Here is a 14,385-nt window from a genome sequence, read left to right as displayed (position 1 = left end):
TTGACAAATATGGCTACCAAATTTCCACATTTGTGGCTTCCAAATCTTTCACAAAAGAAAGATAAAATAACTTTCTTTCATCAAACAAAAAAGCCACATTACACACCTCTATTCTTTGTGGATAAATGGAGACCCGCTGGATGACCGTCTTTCTGTTACATTTCACGTAAGACACTTGAGGCTTCTTAGAGTGTTGTACCTGGATCCCTCTTTTATCATGGTGAAAGATTCTTTGCTGAATGAAATATGCATGTTGAATCATTTGAGGTTCTTAAACATTGAGACAGAAGTTGAATCTCTGCCTTTGTCTTTCTCAAACCTCTGGGCATAGCAGAATGTGTGTGGCAACATGAAATATTTCCATGGCTTGATAATGAATGGTTGCATTGAGCACGAGATTGTTGAATATGTCTTACCTCACTTTAAACTCATGGCTGAGAGAGTAGGACACTTCCTTTGGGATGATCAAATTGATGGACAGTCTCGACTCTTCAAGCTAGCACATCTACTCATGAAGATTATTCCAATTGAGCTGGAGATTATTAACATATGTCATACAAATTTGAAAGCTTCAACTTTAGTAGAAGTTGGATGCTTCATTAAGAAACTCCTGGAAATCTCTCCGGACATTCTTAGAGAATATCTGATTCATCTACAGGAGTACATGATAAATGTTACTACCACCAGTACTTCAGGGGCTCAAAACATTCATGTCATGATAGAGTTCCTATTGATTATTCTTTCTGCTATGCCCAAGGACTTTATTCATCATGACAAACCTTTTGATCTATTGGCTCATGTTGGAGAACTTACTAGGGAGGTATCAATTCTTGTTCAAGACTTAGAAGAGAAATCAAGGAATAAAGAGAGTACTGATGAAATAACTCTTGATCGCAACCTAGAAGATAAATTAAGGAATAAAGAGAGTATTGACGAAACAAATCATGCAACCCTAAAGTTGCTGGAAAATATTAAACTCCTCAAGGAAGATCTCAAACATGTTTATCTAAAAACCCCGGACTCATCTCAAAGTTGCTTCCCCATGAGTGATGGACCTCTCTTCATGCATCTGCTAAACTCACACTTAAATGATTTGCTAGATTCCAATGCTTATTCAATTGCTTTGATAAAGGAAGAAATTGAGCTGGTGAAACAAGACCTAGAGTTCATAAGATTGTTCTTCGTAATTATTGAGCAAGGATTGTATAAAGATCTCTGTGCACGTGTTTTGGATGTGGCATATGAGGCAAAAGATGTCATTGATTCAATTATTATTCGAGATAATGGTCTCTTACATCTTATTTTCTCACTTCCCATTACCATAAAAAATATTAAGCTTATCAAAGAAGAGGTCTCTGATTTACGTGAAAAGATTTCCAAGAACAGAGGTCTCATTGTTGTGAACACCCCCAAGAAGCCAGTTGAGAGCAAGTCATTGACAACTGATAAAATAATTGTAGGTTTTGAGGAAGAGACAAACTTGATACTTAGAAAGCTCACCAGTCAATCGGCAGATCTAGATGTCATTTCGATCACTGGTATGCCTGGTTCAGGTAAAACTACTTTGGCGTACAAAGTATACAATGATAAATCAGTTTCTAGCCATTGCGACCTTCGTGCATGGTGCACGGTCGACCAAGGATATGACGAGAAGAAGTTGTTGGATAAAATTTTCAATCAAGTTAGTGACTGTGATTCAAAATTGAGTGAGAATATTGATGTTGCTGATGAGCTACGGAAACAACTATATGGAAAGAGAAAACATGTGGGATACTACTACATGGGATGAGTTAACAAGACCTTTTCCAAAAGTTGTGAAAGGAAGTAGAATTATTTTGACAACTCGACAAAAGGAAGTGGCTTTGCATGGAAAGCTCTACACTGCTCCTCTTAACCTTCGATTGCTAAAATCAGAAGAAAGTTGGGAGTTATTAGAGAAAAGGGCATTTGGAAACGAGAGTTGCCCTGATGAACTATTGGATGTTGGTAAAGAAATAGCCGAAAATTGTAAAGGGCTTCCTTTGGTGGCTGATCTGATTGCTGGAGTCATTGCAGGTTTGGAAAGAAAAGACAGTGTGGCTTGAAGTTCGAAATAATTTGAGTTCCTTTATTTTGAACAGTGAAGTGGTAATGATGAAGGCTATAGAATTAAGTTATGACCATTTGCCACATCACCTGAAGCCATGCTTTCTTTACCTTGCAAGTTTTCCGAAGGACACTGCAATCAGAATCTCTGTGTTGAAAGATTTTTGGCATGCTGAAGGACTTGTGGAACAAACAGAGATGAAGAGTGTGAAAAAAGTGATGAAGATTTATTTGGATAACTTAATTTCCAGTAGCTTGGTAATTTGTTTCAATGAGGTATCTGAACACCCGACTTGCCAACTTCATGATCATGTGCATGACTTTTGTTTGATAAAAGCAAGAAAGGAAAAATTGTTTGATCGGATTAGTTCAAGTGCTCCATCTTCTTCTTCAGATTTGATGCCACGTATAGTGATCATTGATTATAACAGCAAGTTATTGGGGCTTACAAATTTTGTCCTGTTCGATTTAAATAAGAAAAGTCATTCTGGTAAACACCTGTATTCTTTAAGGATAAATGGAGACAGTGTTCCTGATATATGTCAGCTAAGACACTTGAGGCTTCTTAAGAATTGGGACACAAGTTAAATTCCTGTCTTTATCTCTCTCAAACATGTGGAATCTAGAAATCCTGTCGGTGTCTAATGAAGGATCAACCTTGGTACTATTACCGAGAATTTGGGATCTTGTGAAGTTGTGAGTGCTGTCCATGAGTGCTTGTTCTTTCTTTGATTTGGATGCAGATGAATCAATGCTGATAGCACAGGATACAAAGTTAGAGAACTTGAGATATTTAGAGCAACTGGTGCTTTCCTATTCGAAAGATACAGAGCATATATTTGAAAGGTTTCCTAATCTTCGAGAGCTTGCATTTGATCTCAAGGAATCATGGGATCATTCAACAGAGCAATTTTGGTTCCCGAAATTGGATTGCCTAACTGAACTAGAATATCTCAGGGTAGTTTTTGAAAGTTCAAACACAAATGACTCTGTTGCGACAAATCGGCCATGGGATTTTCACTTCCCTTCGAATTTGAAACGATTGCTGTTGTATGACTTTCCTCTGACATCCGATTCACTATCAACAATAGCAAGACTGCCCAACCTTGAAGAGTTGTCCCTTTATCAAACAATCATCCAGGGGGAAGAATGGAACATGGGAGAGGAAGACACCTATAAGAATCTCAAATGGTTGAAGTTGCATGAAGTGACTCTTTCCAAGTGGGAGGTTGGAGAGGAATCCTTTCAAGCGCTTGAGAAATTAAAACTGTGGGGATGTCGTAAGCTGAGGAGATTCTGCCTAGTTTTGGGGATATTTGTTCATTAAAAATTATCAAAGTATTCAACAACCCTCAACTTGAAGATTCTGCTTTCAAGATTAAGGAATATGCTGAAGATATGAGGGGAGGGGAGGAGCTTCAGATCCTTGGCTGGCATAATATCCCGTTATTTAAGTAGCTTTTGTTTCCCACTGTCATTGTCTCTGTATTTTTTCCTTCGCATTCACACACATAATAATTTTAACATTCTGACCAACGGACTGCTTATAAGCCATTAGCGGAGACAAATCGAGGATTTGAAGTATACGAGTTTCTATAGCAACCTAAGGTTAATATCAATAGTAATTGTATTCACAATCACATGTTGATAATCACTTAGTCGACATCTTAATACATATATAGGATTTTGACAAAAGCTAATGGATTCACGTGAATCCATAGATTACCCTGTGGATTTGCCTTTGGCTAAAAAATCTTTAATAATTTGATTATTTTCATAATCCTGAGTATTTTTACTGCAATATTATTAATGTGGAACAAATAATTTCTTTACATATATAAAGGCTAAAACGGTAATTCAACTTTTGACCTGAGTTCTTCCCACTTATTTAAATTGTGTGGCGTTATTGTATATGTATAAATTTTTCACTTGATATTTTCTCATTCTTATTGTAACTAATCTATTGGTTAGTGTGGTCCATAATAAAATAAATGTATTCTTTTTTTCAAAAACTAAAACCAAACCTTCTAATATACAAAAATAATGAAACAAAAAATTAATCAATTTCAATACAATGAGATAATATTTCATTCAACATTCCTATTCTTTTTAATATTTTAGTACACCTGCATCCATAAAACATAAAGGTTTTTTTTTTTGTTTATGTAGAATAATGGAAAAAGCACAATGTGAGGATTAAAAATATCAAGTGAAAAGAATATATAATGAACATGAAGCAAAATTAAGTCGGTCTAAATATCTAAAATACTTAAATAATGAATAAGAAAAATAGTTGATGTCTTAAATGCAATTTATAATCCAACAGAATATTTATTATTTTTGGTTGATTAAATGGAGTCCATAAGATTGTTACGGAAATCAATTGAAACAAAGCCAAGAACCGTTGATTAAAAAAAGTAGGTAATGAAGAGTCATTTTAAGAAATTATAAAAATCATGACTGCACTTGAATTGAGGTTCATTTTATTATTGTATTTGAACAAATATAATAATGGTTTGTAGTACTAATAACATTAATGAAGAATATGAATAGATGAAGAAAGGTATTTAAGAAAATGGAATAAATGAAAATAATATAATAAGAAAAGGAAGGAGGAGGGGTTTTAAGAAATGAAATAAATGTCAATATTTATTAAGAAAAGAACATATATATCTTACATATTTTTAAATTAAAGGGAAAATGCATAAGTACCCCCAACCTATGTTCAAAATTCCCGAGACACACTTATACTTTACTAAGGTCCTATTACCCTCGAACTTATTTTTTAAATAATTTTCTACCCCTTTTCGGCGTACGTGGCACTATCATTGAAAAAATTGTTAACATGCGCTGGACCCACAAATTAGTGCCACGTAGGCCGAAAAGGAGTAGAAAATTAGTTATAAAATAAGTTCGGGGGTACTAGGACCTTAGTATAGTATAAGTGTGTCTCTGAGATTTCAGACAAAGGTGGGGTACCTATGCATTTTCCCTAAATTAAATGAAGAAGAGGAAAAGCAAAAAAAATGGAGAAAAAAAAAACAAAGAAAACAACAACTTAATTTTGAGTAATTAGTGTACCTAATTCTTGGAAAGGGATAAATCGCATTGAACCATTCATTGTCATATTTACACATAAAAGCTAAAAAAAAAGATAAATATATTTCTTGATAAAAAAAAGTGTAACGATCCGAATTGTCGTTATTTGAGAAGGGCAAAAATCGCAAAAAATTTAGGCTCTGTCCCGCTTCAGTGGGACTGATGCCGCTGGCGAGGCGGCGCTGCAGCGGCAACTTACCCCGCTACAGCGGGATCGGCGAGGCAGAATCCGTAATTTCGAGAAATCTTTTTTTTTCATCTTTCCAAAATAACCAATAGGTCGTAAATTACCCTAGAAACCCCAGAGAAGTTATTTCAAGTTGGGAAAAGAAGGAGAATGGGCTTTCTAACATGGAGATGGTGAAATCGTGCAAGATCTTGGGCAAATTCACCGTGACGAATCAGGAAAGGCTGGAAAACGGAATCAAAACCTTTTGAAATTGATTGGCGCCCAGGCAGGTTAGGTTTATGCATTGAGTAGTTATAAATTCGTGCTTACCATGTGATATATGAAGGGAACAATAGAAGTTGTGTATAGACCCTTCGTGCACCGATATTTCCGGTTAATCGTTATGAGATCTTATATGTGGCTTGGTGTTAAATTGGGACTTAGTACTTGGTCAAAGTTAGTAGTGGGGTTTTTGAATTGATAAATCTTATGAACCAATGCATCCAGTAGGAAGAAATAATTGCTAGTATACATGATATCCTTGACCTATTGTTGTGCTAAACTGATGAATGATTTTTGGATAGTTTAAGGGTCCTAATAACGTATATTAAGGAAGAGCTAGGGTTGTATGTGTTGTTTCGTGGAAAAAGAACCGGAAGGAATTCGTAGGGAGGGTTGTAATTCCATAATGTGTGGTATTTGCTTGTCTTGCTCCATGGTTATACTTGGTTATGTATGCATGTTGCAATATTTATCATAATGTTGAAAATGTGATGTGTGATCGTTATTACTATGAAATCATGAATTAATGTATGATCTTGATGATGTACTTGTGATTGTAATTGTGGTGTGTGATTGGGGATCGGATTGCCACGTTCCGGCATACTGTGGGATCGGATTGCCACGTTCCGACATACTATGGGATCAGATTGCCACGTTCCGGCAAGCTAACTTTGGATCGAATTGCCACGTTCCGGCATGCTAACAGTTTGACTTTAGGTTCCGTGAGAGAACCATTGATTTGGGTCCCTTGAGTGGACTAGTATGGTGTTAATTTATGTGCAAGGTATGGCTGATTGCTTATATGGACATTATGTGGTATGGGGTGTGGATAATTGCATAGGTTTGACCTGTTGAGGAAGAGTGAATTGTTGTGTAGTATCTAATGTGGCTTGTATGTTTAAGCTATGATCTAATGAAATTCAGAGGTGTGGTAAGAGTATGTGTCGTATCCAATGTGGTTAGTGTTCGGTAGGCTTGATTGATAGTTGTGTAACTAGGGTTAGTCTTGGGAATAAGGTATAAGGTAGAGTGTGGGGGATTGGTGAGAGGCAGTGAGGGCATTCAGAGGATTTACAATTTATGGGTTAGAAATGTTAGGTTATGACTTGAGAGAAAGAGATAAGCGATTTGACTAGGAGAGGGAGAAGGTGAAGAAGCGAGTAGGTCCTTACATGTTTCTTTTGTTTCCTTCTTATATTATGATGTGGGCTTCGGGTTGACCGATGATGCCTACCAGTACGTGTGGTTGTACTGATACTATTCTTGCTATGTCTTTTTGACATAGTCTAGATGCAGGATTGGTGATGTTTCATTAGGTGAAGACGAAGAGAATCATCCAGCAACTTCGACTTCTCATTCTGCATGGTGGAAGCTGTGTCGTGGTCACTTAGTCCCTTTATTGTTCTTAGTAGCTCTTGTACCTGTCAGACTAGGTCCTTGAGGGTTGTAAATTCAGGTGTCAAATTATTACAAAATGTATTATTATTATTTAATCTCCTTGACTTTGTTATTTTGTTTCTTTAAATTTCCACATGTTCTAGTGGTTGAATTGAGAGGGTTCTCCTACTTAGGTGTTAGAGTGGGTGCCCGCACGACTCGATGGGTTTGGATCCTGACAAAAAGTTTGTCATATGACCTAATCGATATCCATCTTTACATATTCCAAAAAAGCACAAGGAAGATGTTGCTAATAGTAAAGTCCAATAAAAGATGTGGCTCTCTATATAAAATTAATAAAATATTCTAGGTTGTAGAGGTCTAGAAAGATTTGATTACTATTTTCCAGAAATGATTAGTGCTTGATTGTTTTTTTTATTGTAGACATAAAATGTTTCTAAAAGATGTATATCTATATGAAATAAAAAATATATACTTTGTAGAAACTTTGCGTGCATTACATTGAACTAAAAATAAGGGCAAAGCACACAAAATGAACTCATGCGGATCTACATTGAATTTAAAATAAAATAAAAAAGGCAATGATGAACAAAATTCTAACCATGCCTTTAGTGCAACAGAGAACCTTTCGTGCTTGTGAAATTCACACAGTTTCCCAAAGTTTCTAATGTTTGTATGCTTATTCTCTCGAGGAATATGATTTTCAACAATTGAACAGTAGTTCTTTGAGTGCTGATACTCATGATATTCAATCATTGCATATATATATATATTTGTTAATATCTGTTATTTTTTGTATTTCTATTACTCACCAAATCTCATTTTGTCGAATTATATAAACAATACAATGGAATAGTACTTCTTTGAGTGTTCAAATACAATTGTATTGCTTATATAATCTCACAAAGTGAGGTTTGGAGAGTAATATAAATTTAAGAACATATACTGACAAATACATATATAATAAGCAATGATCAAATACCAGGAGTAATAAAAAAAAAGTAATTCTATTACAGTGATTGTAATTTACAAATCAAAATTGGTAGCTTTTTTTAAAGGTGAATTACTAATTATTATTTATTAATACATCATTAAGATAAACACAAGAATTTTATGAACAAAATAGTACACCTACAAGGGATTATTCACAATCATAAAAACCCAAGAAAATAAAATAAAACAGAGTAGACATACAGCACCCCAAAACGACCAAAATAAAGAAAGGTGAATGTGTTGTTGGCTACCGAAACAAAATAACTTCTTATCATTGAACAAAACTTGTGATCATTTGAGATTTTTAATAGATCTAAACAAAAATAAAAAAATTTACCCATCAACCATGTTACTACTCCAAAGCTCCCAAAAGTGACAACATTGGTTGAGCCAAGAGGTTCACTGCTTTCTTATTTTTGGGATGAAGACTTCTAAGTTTTCTGGTTGAAAGAGTCAATATTATGAGTCTTTTCAGTTTTTTATTTAATAATTATTTAACTTATTTTTGTAACTTTTTAATTTAGTTTAGGTGTAAAATGGTAATTCAACTTTTGATTTAGATTCTTCCCACTTATAATAATACTAGTTTTTCGATACGTGTGTTGCATGTGATTATAAATTCAGAAAATATATGTTATAATTTCTTATTTAAGTGAAGATTTGAATAATAAGCTTTGCACAAAATATTATTTCAGATTCTTTTGTGAAAGTTCAATGTGATGGTCATATATATCTCTTACTCATACGAATCTATGAAGATGGTCAAAGAAAATTCTTATTAGTTAAATGCAATAATGCATATATTTATTTCAATTTGATGAGTTTCAATCATTTAATTAGTCGTATCTCAGTAATATTACCTTATAGATATTTGTTGTGTATTTTTCTTATCATCTAACCAGATGTGCTTTGCACGTGCATTCCACGTTAAATTGTTTAGATGACATATGAACATGTGAAGAGAACGACTACATTTTATTTTTAAGAACTAATCTTTGTAAAATAATTTTTATTTTATAAGTTATAACATAATAGATGGCGTTCTTTTTGTTGGCTCTCATATTTTCCTTCTCGATTGACTATATACATAAATCAAAGATAGTTATTTGACTGTCCATAGTTAACTGAGAAAGGTTTCCTTTTTTTTACAGGAAAAACTAAAAATTAAAATTAAATAATATATTCTATCTGTGAAATCATATATATAATCACCTGTTTATCTTACACACAACAAAGATGTAGTTCATGTACTTATAAACGATTTTCAATTAATTCAATCAGGCATGATTCATCCAAGGAAAAATAACAACATCGTGTTATCACATATGTAGGGGCGGTGTAATAATATAAAAAATTATTGGTTAAAAGTTGATACAAGATAAGATGAACGATAGAAATAATTAATGTAATAACTATGAGAATTCATAATATTATAACTAAAGAATGTTAAAGAGTGAATAACGTTTGCAATAATTAGTAATAACTAAGAGAATTTCTAATGTTATAACTAAAGAATTAATGTGAAATAGATGTATTTCTAATAAGTTTGCACTTACATATAAATAAATATGACTTTTTATTAATGTTACCATTTTTTCATATAGTTATTAGATTTTAATTTAGTGTAGGGACAAAATGAAAATATTTATTCCATATTACTCAATATAAAATTTATTTTGTAATTGATATACTTTTAAATGATTCATATATATCCACATACTTTCACTCTTTAGAAGTTTAATAATTATGGAAAAAGATGTATAGAAGCATATATTTACATCACAAGAAAAATTGTTAACAAACACATGAATTTACACTACATCATGTTAACTTCATATACTGGAACATTACATACTAATGCATATATTAAGGAAAAAATAATTATTATATCATCAAAATTATTTTCCTCAAGTACTTGAGGTTATTGAATGTACCATCTTCGGATAGAACGATTTACTTCATCAGAATAGTGGTACTTTATATTCTGCAAAACTTCGAACTCACTCAACGACAATAAATCCCTCGAATTTTTTAAAATGCAAAAAGAAGAGTAGGAGATTAAAAAAAATTGTGGTTGAAAAATGAGAGGAAGGAAACCCCTCTATTTATAGTCAACAAAGGGTAGTATGAACAAGTGGTTTTTGTGTTTTATCTAAAAAGTCATGACCTTTCCGAGAAGTGGCAACCCTTTATAAAAGTCACAACATATTGAAAAAGTCACAACTCTTTGGAAAAGTCACAACTCACTGAAAAATCACAACCCTTTGAAAAAAGTCACAACTATCAGAAAAGTCATATCTTATAGAAAAAGTGACCTTTCGAGAAGTCACAACCCTTTGGAAAAGTTACGATTTATTGAAAAGTCACCACTCTTTGGAAAAGTCACAACTCATTGGAAAATCACAACCCTTTGAAAAAAAGTCACAACTTATCGGAAAAGTCACAACTCATCAAAAAAGTCACAACCTAAGTTAGAGATATTATAGTAATTTAACATTCAAGTTAGGAGTTCATGCTTTTAAGGTAATATAGAAGATAGATATAAATAAGATATGATGATGAAAGAGAGATGACCGTCCGACAAATTTCTAGGTTTCATGTTCCGTTGGGACTAAAGATTCATAAGGAACCTGCAGATTGGGATATAGAAGAATTCAACAATTTGATTGAGTTGTTAAGACAGATTATTCAATAGACATAGTACATAAATATGCCTTTTAACTTGGTTTGATTTTACATCTATGCACTTCAACTTTCGATGTGCATAAGTAGACATTTAAACTTGTATAAAGTTGAACAAATAGACACACAAGTTCTACGTGCATGGCATCCTACATGTATTATATATGCACATAGTACATAAATATGCCTTTTAACTTGGTTTGATTTTACATCTATGCACTTCAACTTTCGATGTGCATAAGTAGACATTTAAACTTGTATAAAGTTGAACAAATAGACACACAAGTTCTACGTGCATGGCATCCTACATGTATTATATATGCACATAGTACATAAATATGCCTTTTAACTTGGTTTGATTTTACATCTATGCACTTCAACTTTCGATGTGCATAAGTAGACATTTAAACTTGTATAAAGTTGAACAAATAGACACACAAGTTCTACGTGCATGGCATCCTACATGTATTATATATGCACATAGTACATAAATATGCCTTTTAACTTGGTTTGATTTTACATCTATGCACTTCAACTTTCGATGTGCATAAGTAGACATTTAAACTTGTATAAAGTTGAACAAATAGACACACAAGTTCTACGTGCATGGCATCCTACATGTATTATATATGCACATAGTACATAAATATGCCTTTTAACTTGGTTTGATTTTACATCTATGCACTTCAACTTTCGATGTGCATAAGTAGACATTTAAACTTGTATAAAGTTGAACAAATAGACACACAAGTTCTACGTGCATGGCATCCTACATGTATTATATATGCCACATAGGACTCAACACATAAATTATATCATATCGTATGAAGTGAAGGGTTTCTCGTTGTTGTCATCTCACTTGCATGCTAGTATACATGGTCAAATAAGTACTTTCTCTATTGCATTTTGTTTGTTATAGTTTGAGTTTTCACAAAGCTTAATACAAGAAAAATAAAATTACTTTTGAAACTTATGGTCGTAAACATGTCAAGTACAGTATTTGTGTGGATATAAAACTTTTAACTAAGAAATTATAAGAATATTAAATATTTTTTGGACGGGCAATAAGAAAATAGTGTGAACAGAATATTGCAAGTATGATCAACTTTCTTATCTTTTTCCTTTGTGGCAGACAAGTAATTGATTTATGCTTTTGCTTTTCTTACTTTTTTTGTTTTAATTATTCCTCTAGCCTCTCTGTTTGTTTCCAGAATTTCGAGCTGTATTGATCAAATAACAAAGCAAGCAGAGGATATATAGTTTCATCATCAACTAAAAAGGTTAGTCAACTCATCTAATATTTGCTACTCTCATCTCTATTGAAGTATAGTTATGGAAAAGTAAAAGTGATGTAAGAAAAATGAAAGACATTTGGTAGTTAGTTGGATATCACAAAGAAAGAGAGAGGGCTAAATACTTACTCACACCACCGATTTACAACAAATCAATAGATGCACAACATTATCACTTAATTGTGGTTAGTTAATGTATACTTTCACCTCATTAAATTATTACTTACCCATGATAAGTTGTATTAGTTGGTATTTACATCCGGTAATTGTGAATTCTTACCAGGTGAGAGGGAGGGGGTTGGAGGGAGCGGAGTGAATAGAAGCAGATCTTTTAGATTTTACTCTAAGATGACAAAAAATCCCCCTCACTAATGAAAATATATCACTATAAGCTATTAGAGATAGAAAGGTTCGGTCTGAGTTGGTCTCATTTAGATTTTTTGAACTTCCTGTTGGATGAACTATAGTGATGCTAATAAAAATCCATAATAGAGGGGTATTTATAAAGACATAAAATGGTTTGAAGAGAGTGCACATGATTTTCGAAATTGATTAACAGGAGATTCGGTTATATTATTTATATGACCCTTCTCATAGAAAATGAGTAAAACATAACACACGAGATCTATGAGTAAAATATATGAAATCTTTACAACTTCAATTCAAATTGTTCGTGTACATAAAGTTAAAGATCATCATCATTCATCACTTTATATTATGTGGTGATACACTTTATTTTATTGAATATTTAGATCTTTCATTTTATTCTTCATATTTTAAACTCTCAAAAATCAATACTCACCTTTATCATCTTCAACTTAAGACCTCCTCTTAAGTTCGCGTGAAAATAGTAAAAATGGTTTTTTTTTACTTGTTGGTCCTTAAAAAATCTCTTCCGTGAAAATTCTTGATTATTCTTATCTTTTCATCTTCTTTCTCCTAATAAAGTTTTATGTACTTTTTATGCATTAGGTCTTGAGAACTTGAAAGGAAAATTACAATCATGGAAAAACAAAAAGATAATGAAGGAGAAATAGAGAAAGAAGAAGCAAACAACTCATTGGTATGTTATTTGACAGTGTAAACTGTAAAATATTGAATTGTAGATATGTGGCTACAAAAATTTGATATGACATTTCATCTTTTGGCAGGTGTTATTTTCTGCTCTTCGCGAGAACATTGCCGATGTTCTGAAGTTTCTAGAGAGATTAAAGAATGAGGAAAATCAAAAAGCTCTTGACGAGGATCAAGTTGAAAAGCTGAAATCAGAGCTGGCATTTATTTGTACATACGTCCAGCTTTCTTATTCAGAATTGGAGAAGTTTGAAGATCTAATGACTGCCAAAGGACAAGAGGCTGAGAATCTACTCCGGTCAATTCTGCATGATGTTGACAACAACGTCGCGTGTAAATACGACATGTATCATGTCCTTGCTAACCTCAGGGATAATATCGATCATTGTATCAGCTCACATCATCGTTGTAAATCAAGTGCCACCATGCATGAGGAGCAGTTGAACTTCCTCCTCCTGAATCTCCATTATCTATCCAAGTTTCATGCTGAGCACAAGTTACCATTAGTGACTCAGTATGAGATTCTTCAGAATGTGTGTGGCAAGATGAATGATTTCCATGGTTTGATAGTGAATGGTTGTGTCGAGCACGAGATTGTTGAATATGTCTTACCTCAGTTTCAACTCATGGCTGAGAGAGTAGGACGCTTTCTTTGGGATGATCAAATTGATGGAAATTTTCGTCTCTTCAAGCTAGCACATCTACTCATGAAGATTCTTCCAATTGAACTGGAGGTTATGCACATATGTTATACAAATTTAAAAGCTTCAACTTCAGAAGAAGTGGGACACTTCATCAAGCAGCTCCTGCAAACCTCTCCGGACATTCTTCGAGAATATCTTATTCATCTTCAAGAGCACATGATAACTGTTACTACCCCTAGCACTTTAGGGGCTCGAAACATTCATGTCATGATTGAGTTCCTATTAATTATTCTTTCTGATATGCCCAAGGACTTTATTCATCATGACAAATTATTTGATCTTTTGGCACTTGTTGGAGCACTTATCAAGCAGGTATCAACTCTTGTTCGCGACTTAGAAGAGAAATTAAGGAATAAAGAGAGTACCAATGAAACAACTCTTGTTAGCGACTTAGAAGAGGAATCAAGGAATAAAGAGGGTACCGACCAAACAAATCATGCAACTCTAGATTTGCTGGAAAATATTTGTAACATCCGACAATTTGAAATAGCTAAGAAGAGGCTAAGAATTTGAAAATTTTCATTTTGAAAAGGATTTGAAAATTTGGGAAATTTGGCTAAGTATGGAAAATGTGAATTTTTGGCCAACTTTGAACAGCCATAAATTC

At 33.3% G+C, this 14,385-nt stretch overlaps 2 pseudogenes; both read left to right on the top strand.

Annotated features, from left to right (window-relative positions):
- Window positions 1-3,547, top strand: part of LOC102584701 (putative late blight resistance protein homolog R1A-3) — a 5,838-nt pseudogene extending 2,291 nt beyond the window's left edge.
- The window catches only part of LOC102580695 (putative late blight resistance protein homolog R1A-3), a 30,613-nt pseudogene that overhangs the window by 10,523 nt on the left and 5,705 nt on the right, over window positions 1-14,385 (top strand).

Source organism: Solanum tuberosum, unplaced genomic scaffold (genome assembly GCF_000226075.1).
Source record: "Solanum tuberosum cultivar DM 1-3 516 R44 unplaced genomic scaffold, SolTub_3.0 scf00411, whole genome shotgun sequence".
Taxonomy (NCBI): domain Eukaryota; kingdom Viridiplantae; phylum Streptophyta; class Magnoliopsida; order Solanales; family Solanaceae; genus Solanum; species Solanum tuberosum.
This window is presented reverse-complemented; position numbering and strand designations above follow the sequence as displayed.